The 15,018-nt window shown below is 39.6% G+C and overlaps 1 protein-coding gene across 1 annotated transcript in view; it reads left to right on the forward strand.

Annotated features, from left to right (window-relative positions):
• Positions 1 to 15,018, forward strand: part of CRIM1 (cysteine rich transmembrane BMP regulator 1) — a 1,025,033-nt gene that overhangs the window by 53,208 nt on the left and 956,807 nt on the right. The window lies entirely within an intron of this gene.

The following is a 15,018-nucleotide window of genomic DNA, read 5'->3' on the forward strand; positions in this document are numbered from 1 at the left end:
GTGCCTCAACCTCCCTAGCGGTCTGATTATGTCAGTATTTCTGTGCTCAAAGCGGTACATTTTTTTTGCATGGAAATATGTCGTTTTTTTAATATAGTCCTGTAATTTTTAGGAATAACTCACTGAAATCTGTCCGAACAAGAATCTAGTAAACATCCCGGGTAGGATAAAATTTGAAACACAAAATCATAAATTATAATATAATAATCATAAAAAATAATAAATTTAATTCAATAATGTAATCAAACCAAAAACACTGAAATTTGAAATAGAGAGCCAAGTTCGCACATCACTGAGCTTAGTCGCAAAATCGTTTTCAGTGTCTGATGACGAATTTCCCCACGAATCATCACTCAATTCTGCAAGTGGTTCTAATTTACTATCACTGTTTTCTAGCTGGTCTAAATCTGCTTTTGACCTAAAGGGCCGCTTTTTGGACGCCATGGACTTTTCTCAGTTTCCAGACAGAACAGTAAGAATGCAGGCAGGGCACAGGACAAAGCACTAGGGACAAAATGTATGTGAAATGGTTTGATACAGTAATGTTTTACTATGTTATTTTAGTGTATTGCGTGAATGTCATTTTTAAAATTTTTGACGCTCGCAGGGAATGGAACCCAGAAGACGGATGCCGGCATCGGCTGGAGGAGTTGGCTGGGGACGCTGCAGGGGGGACATCACAGGAGTGTAGCTCGGGGTTACCGCTTTTGGTACTGAAAGTTTACCCCGAGCTACACTCGGGAATACCGCCAGGGAGGTTAATTGACCATTCTGTAACATGATGGTCAATGCTATCTAGTAAGCCTCCTTTGAGTACTGAGTGGGGTGACGTGCTGTATTTGGATACACTTGTTAATCTTTGTCATGGAAGACGCTGGATTTGATTGATGGACATTATTTATATTGTGTCTGTTTGGCACTGGGACTGATTTGATCACATTTTTGTGTTTATTTGGTCACCATTCACATTATTGATTTATTTTTGGTTATTTTAGCACTGCACCTCCATATATAAGGGTTAAATGTGCTAATCGAACGCCTGTGTGTAAAATATAGTGCTTTTACTCAGTGTGGTATTCTCCTCTTCTCTCCCTGGAGTGGTGGGGAGGGGGGGGGTGCACACATGCGTGCTCACACCCAGAAATAGAAAGTGACTAAGGGTAAGCCACTTTGCCAAGAGATGCCACTCTGCAAGTAAAAAAAAAAAAAGTTCTCAATGTGTTAATTTATTTCTGGTTTAATACTTTCATCAAAGTCGTTCAATGTTACCATAGTAGCATTGTACCACTTGGGGCAGGGTGGGTGATCAGGATCTTTTTTTTTTTTTTTTTCATTGCAGGATTATTACTCCTGCAATTAAATGCTTGCTGTGAACTGTCACTTTGAACTGTCATGAATGGGTTTATTTATTTCAGGTACTTATATAGCGCCGTCAATTTACGCAGCACTTTACACATATATATTGTACATTCACATCAGTCCCTAACCCTCAAGGGGTGTACAATCTATGGTCCCTAACTTACATTCATACATACATACATGTATTAGAGCCAATTTAGACAGGATCCAATTAACCTGATGACAGTTTAATAGTGATGGTGCTGTGATTGGCCCATGTACCATGTGAGAGTTTTGGGCCAATCACAGCTCACCAGGAAGAGATGCAAAGCTGTTATGAATCCGGTTCATTCATAACCGCTTTGCTAACATTGTGAGCACATAGTGATGACATGATCACTGGGTCTCAATTAACGGGATCCGCATTCTGCTGTGTCCATTGTGCCCCTGTGTTGGTACAGCAACATACCAGAATGTTGCTGTGCCTGTAGAAGGCAAGCAAATGGAAAGTAGTTAAATCTTTAAAATACAAACATGTAGGCCACCACAGTATTACAGAACAATACACACAGTACATAAACATTTCATATTCTGTCATCAGCGCTCTCTCTCCAGCATTATTTACATTTCTTCTCATCTCTTTCATTTTGGTGGTGGGGGGGGGGGAGAGAGCAGGCCTCAGTCGGTAGTAACAATGAATTTAGTGGGTTGAAAAATGCACCACTTTGGGTTCCATGAAACGTTTTGGAAATTCATATAAATAAAAAAAGATGACTGGGATCCTTACTTTTTTATATATTTATAAACAATATATGGTTTGGGATTAAAAGAACCATTTCAGTCTTTGCAGATGACACTGAGCCTTGCAATGGAATAACATCCCTACAAGATGTCTCCAATTTACAAGCCGATCTCAACGCACTGTTTAATTGGGAAACTATGTGGTCAATTCACTAAGAGATAAATACCACATGAATGTTTTAGTTAAAATAACTCATGCAATATTTATCTCAAAAGTAGTCAATTCACTAAAACACATGCGTTATTTACAAAATGTGTTAAATATTTGTTTTGCGATATTTAGCACTTAAATTTTGCGTCCTTTTTGGTTTTGTCTTTTCACAATTTAGTTTTTTTTGAAGGCTAACACTGCACCAAAAGGCACATCGTAATATTGTTCCTTCACAAAATGATCTCCCTGTGATGAAATGTTACAAATTATTTTCATTCCTCAGGTCAGAGGAGAACATTTTCACACTGATACTTCTCACTTTCTGGCAAGTACAGAATTTCTCTAATTATTTTGTACATTTCTAAAATACCGCCAGCAAACACCCGGTGATAAATAACAAAGGTGTGTGGTTTTTTAGCAAATAGACTTTAATGATTTACCTCATGTTTTGTGGCGGTATTTATCTCACTATTTTAACAAATGTGCGGTATTTACCTCACATTCAATATTTTACTTTGATGAATTGACTCTTATTATCTCATGCGATATTTCAGAAAAATGAGTCACGTGACCTGCATATTGCATGCGGTAACCTTTAGTGAATTTACCCCTTAGTGGCTAATGAGGTTTAATGTTGATAAATGTAAAGTTATGTACTTGGGGGTTAAGAATATGCATGCATCCTGTCGATCGTGGTCTACCTGTCGACAGGTAGATCATGAATCTGTCCCCCCCCCTTCCCCCATCCTCCTCAGCTGCTGTCATCCTCCGGAGAGTGGAAGACAGCAGTGCTTAGGACGGATGTATTTGCAAATGTGTGCTAATTTGGTCTGTTTGCAAGCTGGCTCGAAAGTTGAGCTGGGAATTTTTCTCTTTTATTGTGTGACATGCGTCGCCCTTCCATGTGCTCTTTAGGCCAGTTATAGACTGGGGCAGTGGCCATTTTTGTACTGTTGACCTGTTGGTGAGGGGGCCCACTGGACACATTCTGGCAGCCATTGTGCTATATTTTGGGTGTCTAGTGCACTCCTGTACCTTTTTAAGGAGGGGTGGGCTCCTTTAGATTCACCTGCCCTCAGTCTATCCATTAACCGCCTCCCGCCTGCCATATAGTACAATGGCGGGCGCAAGGCGGTTCTCTCGTTCTGGCAGGACCACATATGACATCCCCCCATTCTAACCGCGCATGCGCGGTTCTCTGGGAGCGCACAGCGAACAGTGGTGCGCTGTGTCCCTTGGACACAGCAGATCACCGATCAATGGAAAGAGCCAAAAATGTCGGCTCGGTCATGTGATCAGCTGTGTCCAATCACAGGTGATCACATGTAACAGGGAAATGCCGGTTATCAGCATTTCTCTCCTCACGAGCTGTCACGCTGACAGCTCGAGAGGAGAGACAGTGATCGGCATTCGGAGGGGACATCAGGGAACACTGGCGATCAGTGTGCCCTGATGATCTATGTAGCCCCAGCAGTGCCACCTATCAGTGCCCATCAATGCCACCTGCCAGTGCCCATCAGTGCCACATCAATGCCACATATCAGTGCCTACGAGTGCACATCAATGCCGCATATCAGTGCCCATCTGAGCTGCCGGTCAGTGCCACCTATCAGTGCTGCCAATCAGTGCCACCGGCCGGTGCCTCATCAGTGCCACCTATCAGTGTCCATCAGTGCAGCCTATCAGTGCCCATCACTACAGCCTCATTAGCGCACATCAGAAGGAGAAAAATCACTTATTTACAAAATTTTATAACAACTTTTTTTTCAAAAATTTTCAGTGGTTTTTGGTTTAAGAAAAAATAAAAAACCCAGAGGAGCTTAAATACCACCAAAATAAAGCTCTATCTGTCTCAAAAAAAATAATTTCATATGGGTACAGTGTTGCATAACTGCGCAATTGTCATTCAAAGCGTGACAGCGCTGAATGCTGAAAATTGGCTTTGGCAGGAAGGGGGTATAAGTGCCCTGTAGGCAAGTGGTTAAATACATGTGCCTCTACTGTGGGGGCTCTCAAAATTTGTAGAGTTAGGAACTGCAGAATATCGGGGTGTCATGAAGAGGCTGCAACTTGCGCTTTTATTTACGAATGTGTGCTAACTAAACCCCTGTTTTTAATGCATGCTATTAGACAGGCCAATTCGGGTTGTTTGCAAGCTTGCTGGTAAGTTGAGCTGGGAACTTTTCTCTTTTATTATTTGGCATGTGTCACCCTTCCATGTGCTCCTTGCTGTGAAGGCCAGTTATAGACTAGGGCAGTGGCCATTTTTTGTGCCACCAGCATATCGTCTCCTCAGTCCAGCCAAGCAGTAACTAAAGATTGACTTCTGTTGAAGGCCACAGATGGCCACACATACATACTTTACTGGCTGCAGGATTCTTTAAAGTTAATTTCTCACTACATAGCTCTTTAATTTTTTTTATTTTTTATGGCAGTGTACTGTAAGTCTGTCCCTGTTATTACAACTTATGTAAAAAGATCTGATCATAATTTTGGAGCTGTTCAGTTAAAAAATGCCTAGAAGTTCACAAGCTGTCCATCAAAGTTTTACATGCACTAAATACTGTAGGTGCTACTTGTCCAGACTGTAAGGAACACAGATTTAGGTTTAAAGAATTACTGTGGGTGTCTGTATTTTTTAGAGCCTCTTTTGTTGTTTTCAGTAGAAAAAGAACATTTTCCCTGGCTGCTGAAGTATCTGCTGGCTTTCCACCCCTACCCTGCCTGATTATTGTGAACAACAGCTTGAAGCGGCCTTGCACAGAAAAATAACAGTGTCTGGGAACCATAACATTTGCTGGCAAATCTCTTTTGATAGTAGACTATAGATTTTATAGTAAATGTTCAAACATTGTTCTATGAAATGTGCTAACACATTGTTATGTTATTGTTATATTGGGTAAAAAATGCTTTGTTTGTGCTGTTAGCATTTTTGTTTCCAAGGTGTAATGGGAACAGTAGAGAGAGAGCCAATCTTTACAACATTACTGTGGTTTTGTTTTTGTTTTATCTGCTGTATAGAAGACGTCTAAAAACATTTTTCTGCTGCCATAACCAATGTACACGCTGCATTATAAAGTAATATTGATTTTGACTGCATTCCTCCAGCCCCCGAGAGGACTACTTAGAAAGTATATAGCAAAATGTGAGATCTTTCAGTAATGGCTGACCCAGTGCTGAGTTTGAATATTTTGTCATCAAGCTTGATCATATAACATCTTAAAAGCAAACTGATTTTGTTAAATCTTTGATTACTGGTGAATTCCCAGATTAATGAATTAAGATTTAATGTTTTCTAGAATTTAAATAGGTAAATTCTATATAATATTATAGGACACTGAAATATTTGGTAAACAATACAGAACACTAATATTCAACAAACTATATTTAAACACTAAAATATCATATCGTGTTTACTGGAATTTTTGCAGTTCTTTTTAGGCCTCATTCACACCATGGTGCAGAGACCTCAGTTTTTCTGCATGCTTTCTGCGAGGGCACAACAAAATCAGATTTTCTCTATGTGCTCTTTTCACACCACAACATTAAAATCACATGCAGATATTTCTTTCCGTGTAGGAATCTGCAATATGTGTAAAACTTATTGAATCATGCATGAAAACTGATGTAAACTGGCATCTGTTTTTCTGCACGTATGGTGTGAATGAGGCCTTAAAAATATTTCAAACTACATCCTTCATCTCTTGATCCATCCATGAAAGTCCTCATCCAAGCACTACCTGTTGTAGGATGACAACCCTTTCTCATACACCACTCCTAATTGAGAGTTGTCATTTTGTCAGATGTTTCAATATGATAGGCACAGGCTGATGTTTTTTACAGTAAGGAAAATTGCCTGGAGGAATGCTAGGCAGCCATTGCTGGGCTGCATGCATGTAGACAGGAAGTGACTGCAAAGAGGCTGCAGGAGATCAGCTACACTGAAATGCAGCAAATTAGTATAAAAGGGAAAAGTATACCTTAATTTTACAGTACAGGACACAGGCTGGGTATTCATAGAGCCTGGGATATAGGGTGGTTTCTGCAGGTAAATGGATTCTGGAAAATCCTTACTGGATATGTCCCTCTGAGTGTCACCTTATAACCCTTCCACACTGTGAGTACTCAGTTGTTTGCTAGTGTGTGTTTAAGGTGATGGACCTCTTCTCCCCTTGTAGAAACCATTTGCTTCATAAGTTTATTATTTTACTTCAGATTCTTCATTCAAATCTGCATTATCTTCTAATTCAACATGAGAAGCAATGCATCTGGTGTTCTGTCCCCACATGAAGGCGAATGAAGGTATAACTGATAATGGCTGTGTAACTTCCTACCTTCCTGAGGCTAACTGTTGGTCAAAAACTGATGCCTTCACAAGCCCAGGGTATTGAATGTCCTGTCACACAGCTATAAAGCACATAAAATGGCTGCAGGAAGTGACCAGAACCAAGGTTTGCCTAAAACCACGCCCAGCAGAGAAAAAACTTTACTAGCAAGAACAGAGGCATGCAGCATGCAAATTCTGGCCAGCAGATGGCAGCAACAGATCAATACATAGAAACAAACCTGGTGAAATAAGAATTGGTGATACAATGCACAGTTAAATAGCAAATATGAGGAGAACAGCACATCTGGATCTGTGCAAACTTGATGTAACATTGGGAGCTGTACCTGGATCACACACAACGAGGGGTGACCTGTAATGTTGCTTCAGACACTGGCACCTGCTTGGCTGGCTCACCTCTGTGCTTGGTTTGACGTGTGTAGCTAGCCACACACCATATTCATGAACAAATAGAATGGGCAATTTATGACAGCTGGGTTAACCCTGAAAAGCTTTTCAACCCTTTTTTAAATTATTGTCATGCTCTATCCTGTGGAAGAAGAGTTCACTAGGAAGTTGTCTGTTCTGGTAGTAGACTCTGCCATCTTCGTACTTAACATCTTACTGTGCCTAAAATTATGTTCCTTCATTTTAAAGATTCTACTGACAGAAAATTTAAGATACTTTTAGGACCACTCTTTAAACTTCACAAGCCAAGACCTGCAACCATCTATTGCTGCAATTTCTGTTTGCAGGACTGCAGATAATTGGATTAGGACAGTGTACAACCAGCAGGATCCAGTATTCCTGGATTGAACCTTGAGAGAGCACTTGTAGACGTCCTTACTTCTATGTGTTCATGCCCTAGAACAAATCATGACAAATCTCCAGACAGGCAGTCATTTCTGTCCATATGCGCAAAATCTTATGCCTGAAGGGCTGGACAGCTGAAGTTGCTTGCAATATTCACCAAGTGTACGTCCTTTGAAGTAGGAGGTCTTTTTGGTGAGGCGCTTGAGAATTTCATCTAAGATGTCACAGGAGGAAAATCACTTATTCCACAATGGAAGGTTCCTTTAAGCCGGCCATACACGGACTGAAATTTGGCTGGTTCAGCAGTGACCGGTTGAGATTTGATCCATTGATGGGCAGGCTGATTGTGCTCAAGTTGATCCATCGATACATCCAGCCTGTTGGATTTTTCTACATGTATTTACTACCAGTGGCTATAGCCACTACCACTAGTCATTGTGTTTTCACCAGCCGGAAAACACAATGTTCATTATTGCCTTTATAAGACAAAAGGAATACTCCGCAGAAATAGACATCTAAGATGCTAATTTACATATTTCCATTTACTCTTCTCACCAGGGCTTATTTACAGTAGGAGACAAATTATTCTGATTGGTCTCACTGCCATTTGGCTTATCCTCTGCACCCAGTGTAATCACTAAGGTCCTTGCTCCTCTTCTCCTTTTAAGAACTTTGTGCATTCAGGTAACAAGGTACCTAGAAAACCTTCTTCTGAAGAACTCCTCTTCCTTTGAACTAACTGCAATTGTCAAAAGGACTATTCAGATGCTTCTGGCTTTTGGTTGCGTAATCACCTTTTAAAAGTGTGCTCTCTAGGTTTCCCAATACTCAGGCCTCATTCTGGGCACAGCCCAGGCCAAAGTCTTTCTTCCAGAAAACAAAAGTTACAGTGGTCTAAGCTGGACTGATGTAACTATGTATAATACAAGCACACCTAGAATTCCTCTTTAAACAGAGCCTTTGGTTGAGCTGTGGTGTAGAAATCTGCAACATGTCTAATGTTTGTGTAATATTATGTTCAGCAGACTGTGTTCTTCTATTGTTGTGACTTAGATGACGTTCAGAGCACATTTTATGCCCAATTCATGCAAAACTCCACGTAATCCCAAGGGGTTCACATACTTTTTCTTGCAACTGTACCTCCCCCCACCTCATTGGTTTCTGTCTGCTCTTCTACACACCACAGCTCAGCATTTACTGTCCTGGTAGTGTGAAATGGCCATGAATGTTAAAGCTGGCGTGGGTGGGCTCTGAAGTGCATGCTCCCCAACCTCACAGTTGGAAGTACAAATGCTGGAAGTATACTATACTATATAAACATTACTATAAAAGTTATTTTTGTATGGTTATGAAGTTTGGTCTCTGCTTTTGATGTTTGTGTCTATGCCATTTTTTGAGCTTAGTTCAGTTCTTGGTTTATATGAACAAATTTTTATGGTACAAATACAAATTCTGTGGAGGCTTGCCAATAAATTTTAGCTGTGCAACCAATGTCCAAACTTTTTTTTTTCTTTTAAGGGTAATGAATTACCATTACAAATGTAGTAGCAGTTGCTTACTAATTTGTTAACCAAATACTGTATGTAGACTGAGCTAGAGTTTTTATTCCTGTGACATGACTGGTGTCATGTTGCTGAACATTCTATTTTGCAAGCTCAATATATTTGCATTTCTTTGTTGAAAGAGTGTATTGAAGTCCAAATTAGCCAGTGTGAAATTACTCTGGGAATAGAGCACTTGCTGGTCTTTTTTTCTACATGAGAGAACTGAAAATTGCCAGTATTACTGCTGTCCAAAATTTCTGAAGGAAGCTCTTTATTGAAAAATTCACCTAGATCTAATTGACATAAATGCATCTTGTTTAGGCTTGCCCTATAAAGAACGGCTTAACAGTTTGCAAACCCTAACTATAATAAAAGGAAGACTAGAGAAAAAAAACATACAAGTATTACTCAATTAACCTTTCTTGGCTGACAACTGATGCAACAGAAAAAATGAGAACAAAAACTTATAAAGTAGAAAAAGCATATTGAACATTTTAAAGTGTTATTTCTTGTACAATTTCCACAGGTTTAACTGAGAGTTCACATGATTGCATTATATGTGCACTACAGTTTGGTATCAAAGCATGCTAAAAGTGCCAAAATAAGTTACCATTATATCTGTGAAGCTGTTTAAATCAGTGTATTGCATTTACAAAAATCCAGCTTACTGCACCTTTTGTGTGTTTTGGTAAAAACACACATTATATTATATTCAGTGGCCATCTGTGACAAATGCACTAAAAACCCATTAAAGTTACATGTCCATATTTCAAAATACTTTTTTGAAAATGGAATAGAAGGAAACATATGCAGAATACACAAAGTGGGCAAATGAGAATGTGTTAAATGTAACTTGGTACGTTAAAATTTAGCTAGCAATGGCATTGTGTACTTTGAAGAAAATGCACAATCTCTGTTGCAATAAAATAAACAACTGTGCATATATCAACCTAACTTCACATACAGATACCGATTCTGGTTTTTTGAATTAAGAATGCCTCATTTGGATGCCTACTACTGTGGTCATGTGACTTTTGATCACCTGATGATCACTTCCAGCCACAGTGACAGATCTGGAGGAGAAGCAAGCAAGAATCCAATGACACATGTATGATGCTTGATATCAGGAAGTCTGTAGATCTTTCCTTTGCCTGTGCAGTGCTTATTAGCCTGTCACAGTCATGCGGCATGAAAAAAAACAAGATTTTAACCACTTGCGCTCCTGAGGATTTACCCCCCCTCCTGACCAGGCCATGTTTTGCGTTACAGCGCTTCGTTACTTTAACTGACAATTGCATGGTCATGCAGTGCTGCACCCAAATGAAATTTATATCCTTTTTTTTCCCCCATGAATAGAACTTTCTTTTGTTGATATCGCCTGTGCGTCTTTTATTTTTTGGGCTATAAAAAAAATTGCTGACTATTTTGAGAAAAATAGAGAAAATCTATATTTTTGACTTTTTGCTATTAAACGTGTCCAGAAAAAAATGTAAAAAATCAAATTTTGTCATAAATTTAGGCCAAAATGTATTCTGCTACATGTCTTCGCAAAAAACAAAACAAAAAGCTATACGTGTAAAAGAATTGGTTTCCGTGAAGTTTATAGCGTTTACAAATGGCGATATATATACTAGGATTTACATTTTTTTTTTTATATTTTTTACTAGTAATGGCGGCTATCAGTGACTTATAGCAGGACTGTGACAGGCATTCTGACCCTAGGGGGAACTGACTTGGTGTCACTGACGTCCCCAGTGACTCCAATACAGTGATCAGTGCTAATAAAAAGCACTGACACTGTACTAATGGCACTGGGCAGGAAGGGGCTAACGTGGGGCGATCAAAGGGTTAACTGTGTGCTGTTTTGCATACTGGGCTGTGTTCATGCTTCACTGTAAGCAGTGTGCAGGAGCTGACAGGGGAGAGAACTGTTTTGTTTACAAACATATCTCCCCACTGTTGGAGATGCTTGGCAATCTCCGGGTGCCGGCGAGTAATCACCGGTGGGTAGGGAGCTTGTGCACCTCGCATTCCCCCACAAGGAAATGCAAAAGCACGTATATATACGTGATTTTGGGCACCTGTGCCACCCTGTAACAGCACTTTTGCTATAGGGTGGATGGGAAGTGGTTAAAAGAGTGTGATTTTTTATTTTTGTTTTTTAAAAAACCACACTTACCTCAGTGGATGCAGCATCATTCCCCTGCTGGCTCTAAAGGTGAGAACAGAATATTCAAATACAGCTGATTGCTCAGTTCTCCCTTTTGCTCTGAGCAAGCAACGGTGACCGTCAATCACCACTATCTGCTTTACCCCACCCCCCAAGTGCTCACTCGAGAGCCTGGCTGTGGAGGAGACTGGAGCGGCTGATTCCGGCTCTCAGCGGACTGTTGAGAGGCTAAGCTAGGTGCCGGTCCAGGCTCTTGGGTGGATCGTGACCGTAGGGTTGCGTTTTTTTTCTCAGCCTGGACTGGCTGAGTGAGATCAGGCAATAGCGGACTTTAATCAGCTTTAATGAGCCACCCCTAAAGGTGACGAAATAGTCATGTGGGGCAGGTAAAATGGAAAGTGTGGTTTCCCTGAGGAGCTGCTGCTATTGTGTTGCCACAGAAAATGGAACTAAATGTCAGGATCAAGCAGGTATTTTAGTACTTTATAAAACTTTAATATTTTGAGTATAATATGAGTAATGGGTAAATAATGTAATATTAAAGAAAAACAAACTTATCTTAGGTTTGTAAGATTTCAGTGTTGCTTTAAGGCTAATTATAGTGCACTAAATATACACCAGGTTTAAAATTCAAGACTACATGGTGCAAAATAGCTGTTTTCAGAGATGTAAGACATATTTTTATTCTGAACGCAGCTCTACTACAGCCAATGGAGTGGATTTACTAAAACTGGAGTACTCAGAATCTGGTGCAGCTGTGCAAAGCAGCCAGTCAGCTTCTAACTGCAACTTGTTCAATTAAGCCGTGACTATAAAACCTGGAAGCTGATTGATTTCTGTGCAGAGCTGCACCAGATTTTCCACCATGCACTTTTTAGTAAATAACTGGGTCGTTGGTTCGAATCCCAACCACTGCACCAGCTGCCTGGAGTTTGCATGTTCTCCCTATGCCTGCGTGGGTTTCCTCCAGGTACTGCGGTTTCCTCACACAGTCCAAAGACATGCTGGTAGGTTAATTGGATCCTGTCTAAATTGGCCCTAGTAGGTGTATGTATGAATGTAAGTTAGGGATTTTAGACTGTATGCCCCGTGAGGGTTAGGGACCGATGTGAAGATACTACATATATATATAATTTATATATGTAAAGCGCTGTGTAAATTGACGGCACTATATAAGTAGTTGTGATAAATAAAAAAATAACCCCCAATGTGTCCATGCATTTTTTTTATACTGGCTCTTCCTGACAGTTTCTGGTAGCAGGATCCAGTGTTGATGTGAGTATTTTAATTACACGTGTGTGTGTGTGTGTGAGCCCTACCTTTTTATATCTTCGGGTAATACATCTGATAATACATTTCAATGACAGGTCAACATGCTAAGATATGTGTGAAAAAATTGTTGGTCAATACTTGGATTCAGAAATTATTTTAAATTTCAGATTCAGCAGGCAATGCATATATAGGTTTGCTGGAAATGTCCTAATAAAAGGTATTTACAAGCATTCTAATTTATCAATATGTAGACCTAGATTTTAATTACACAATACACTACACATAGTTGATGATTAAACATGGGTTCAATGATACTTTAACTGTTTCTGTTGCCTTTTGCGGTGGAAAAATTGCCTCTGGAGCCAAATATCAGTGCTTTTGACCATAGGTACATAAAGTCAAATCCAACGATCGAGTCAAGAAATTTGAGTGTACTGGAAGTTTGTTTTTTTTTTTTAAGCTGTGAGAAGTTTCGTGCATAGCCTGCAGAATTTTTAATTTTACTAAACATTCACAGATTCAGTGGGCCTTGTAGCACATGCCAGAATGTGCATACTGCCAGTATAGGCCTGACATGTGACATATTTTAGAGACAATGAATGTATCCACAGCAACTTTCTTTCCCCTGAGAATCAAATCTGTTTGACATTTTGTCTGTATTCTGCACTGATCCTCACTGAATTTGTGTGTCCATCAGATTGAGTTTTCATCTTGCCAGATGACCTTTTCCAATAGCAAGATTAATTTCACAAAATGTAATGTGGTTCTATACTAATAAATGTGAGCCAAATGCATTGTTTAAAGAGCAAGTCCGACATTATCAGAAATTAGTGTACGTAGCAGCCTATGCAAAGTGAAGCAAAATTTTATATATTTCAAGCAGTTGAGGTGTTTGAACTGAACAAGCTATCTGTCTTATCTGACTGCTGCAGGATGCTATTTCGGCACTAGATTTCACAATGCATTGCTGCATTGATTTTGGCATGTGTAGAAGCTTAAGCTCAAGAATGTGATTTGAAGCTGGCCATGCATGTCTAGAACTGGAGGTGGGTGGTGGCTCCATACATGTTCAAATTACCTAATCATTCTATAGCAGTTATAAAAAGTACCTTTCAAAATCCATAGAGATGCTGATCATCACTGCAATTTTCTAGTCACTGTAAAATGGTCTTAACTATCCAATTTGTGGCTAGCATCAACTCCTTTTAGAGAAATATTTAGGGTTCATGCACACAGCTGTAAAAAAAAACATGTTTTCATCAGTGCAGTGTGTGTGTATTTTTTTTTTTTTTTCCCTTTTCTTTCTCACACTGATCTGAATGCAATTCTATTGTTTTCTATGGGCGAACGATGCAAAAAGATCAGTAAAACTGCACTGCGTTCAGATCCGTAACATTGATGAAACAAAATTTGTGTCTGGGATTAGTTGTTTATTCGTGCATATATACATATGTTCATACATATACAGCAGGTAAATAAGTTTTGAACACGTCACCATTTTACTAAGTAAATATATTTCTAAAGGTGCGATTAACATGAAATTTTCACCACATGTTGGTAAAACCTCATGCTATCCATACATATGAAGAAACCAAAACAAGTTCAGAAATTAAGTTGTATAATAAAATGGAATACCACAGGGAAAAAGTATTGAACGCACTAACTGAAATGTATTTATTACTTTGTACAAACTCCTTTGTTGGTAATGACAACTTCAAGATGCCTCCTGTATGGAGAAACTAGTCGCATGCATTGCTCGGGTGTGATTTTGGACCATTCTTCCACACAAACCTTTCAGATCTTGAAGGTTCCATGGGCCTCTTCTATGATCTCTGCCTTTATTTTTTTCCATAGATTTTCTATTGGATTCAAGTCAGGTGTTTGGCTAGGCCATTCCAGCAGCTTATTTATTTTCTTTGAAACCAATGGAGAGTTTCCTTGGCTTTGTGTTTGGGGTCATTGTCTTGCTGAAATGTCCACCCTCATTTCATCTTCATTATCCTGGTAGATGGCAGCAGATTTTTATCAAGAATGTCCTGGTACATTTTTTTCCATTCATCCTTCCTTCAATGATATGAAGTTTGCCAGTATCATATACTGAAAAACAGCCCCGCACCATGATGTTCCTACCTACCAAACTTCACTGTTGGTATGGTGTTTTTGGGGTGATGAGTAATGCCATTTGATCTCCACACATGGTGTGTATTATGGCATCCAAAGAGTTCAATTTTGGTCTCATTTGACCAGACTATATTCTCCCAGTATTTCACAGGCTTGTCTAAATGTTATGCAGCAAAATGCTTTTTCTTTAGCAATGGAGCCTTGCGTGGTAAGCGTGCATACGGGCCATGTCGGTTGAGTGCATTACTTGTTTTCTTTGAAACAATTGTACCTGCTAATTCTAGGTCTTTCTGAAGCTCTCAGCAAATGGTCCTTGGCTCCTGGACAACTCTTCTGATAATTCTTTTCACTTCTGTGTCAGAATACTTGAGAGGAGCACCTGGTTGTGGCCAGTTTATGGTGAAATTATGTTCATTCCACTTCCGGATTATGGCTCCAACAGTGCTCACTGAAACATTCAGAAGTTTAGAAATCCTTCTGTAAC

This window comes from Staurois parvus, unplaced genomic scaffold, assembly GCF_062004578.1.
Source record: "Staurois parvus isolate SC_StPar_1 unplaced genomic scaffold, SC_StPar_1.0 ptg000546l, whole genome shotgun sequence".
Taxonomy (NCBI): domain Eukaryota; kingdom Metazoa; phylum Chordata; class Amphibia; order Anura; family Ranidae; genus Staurois; species Staurois parvus.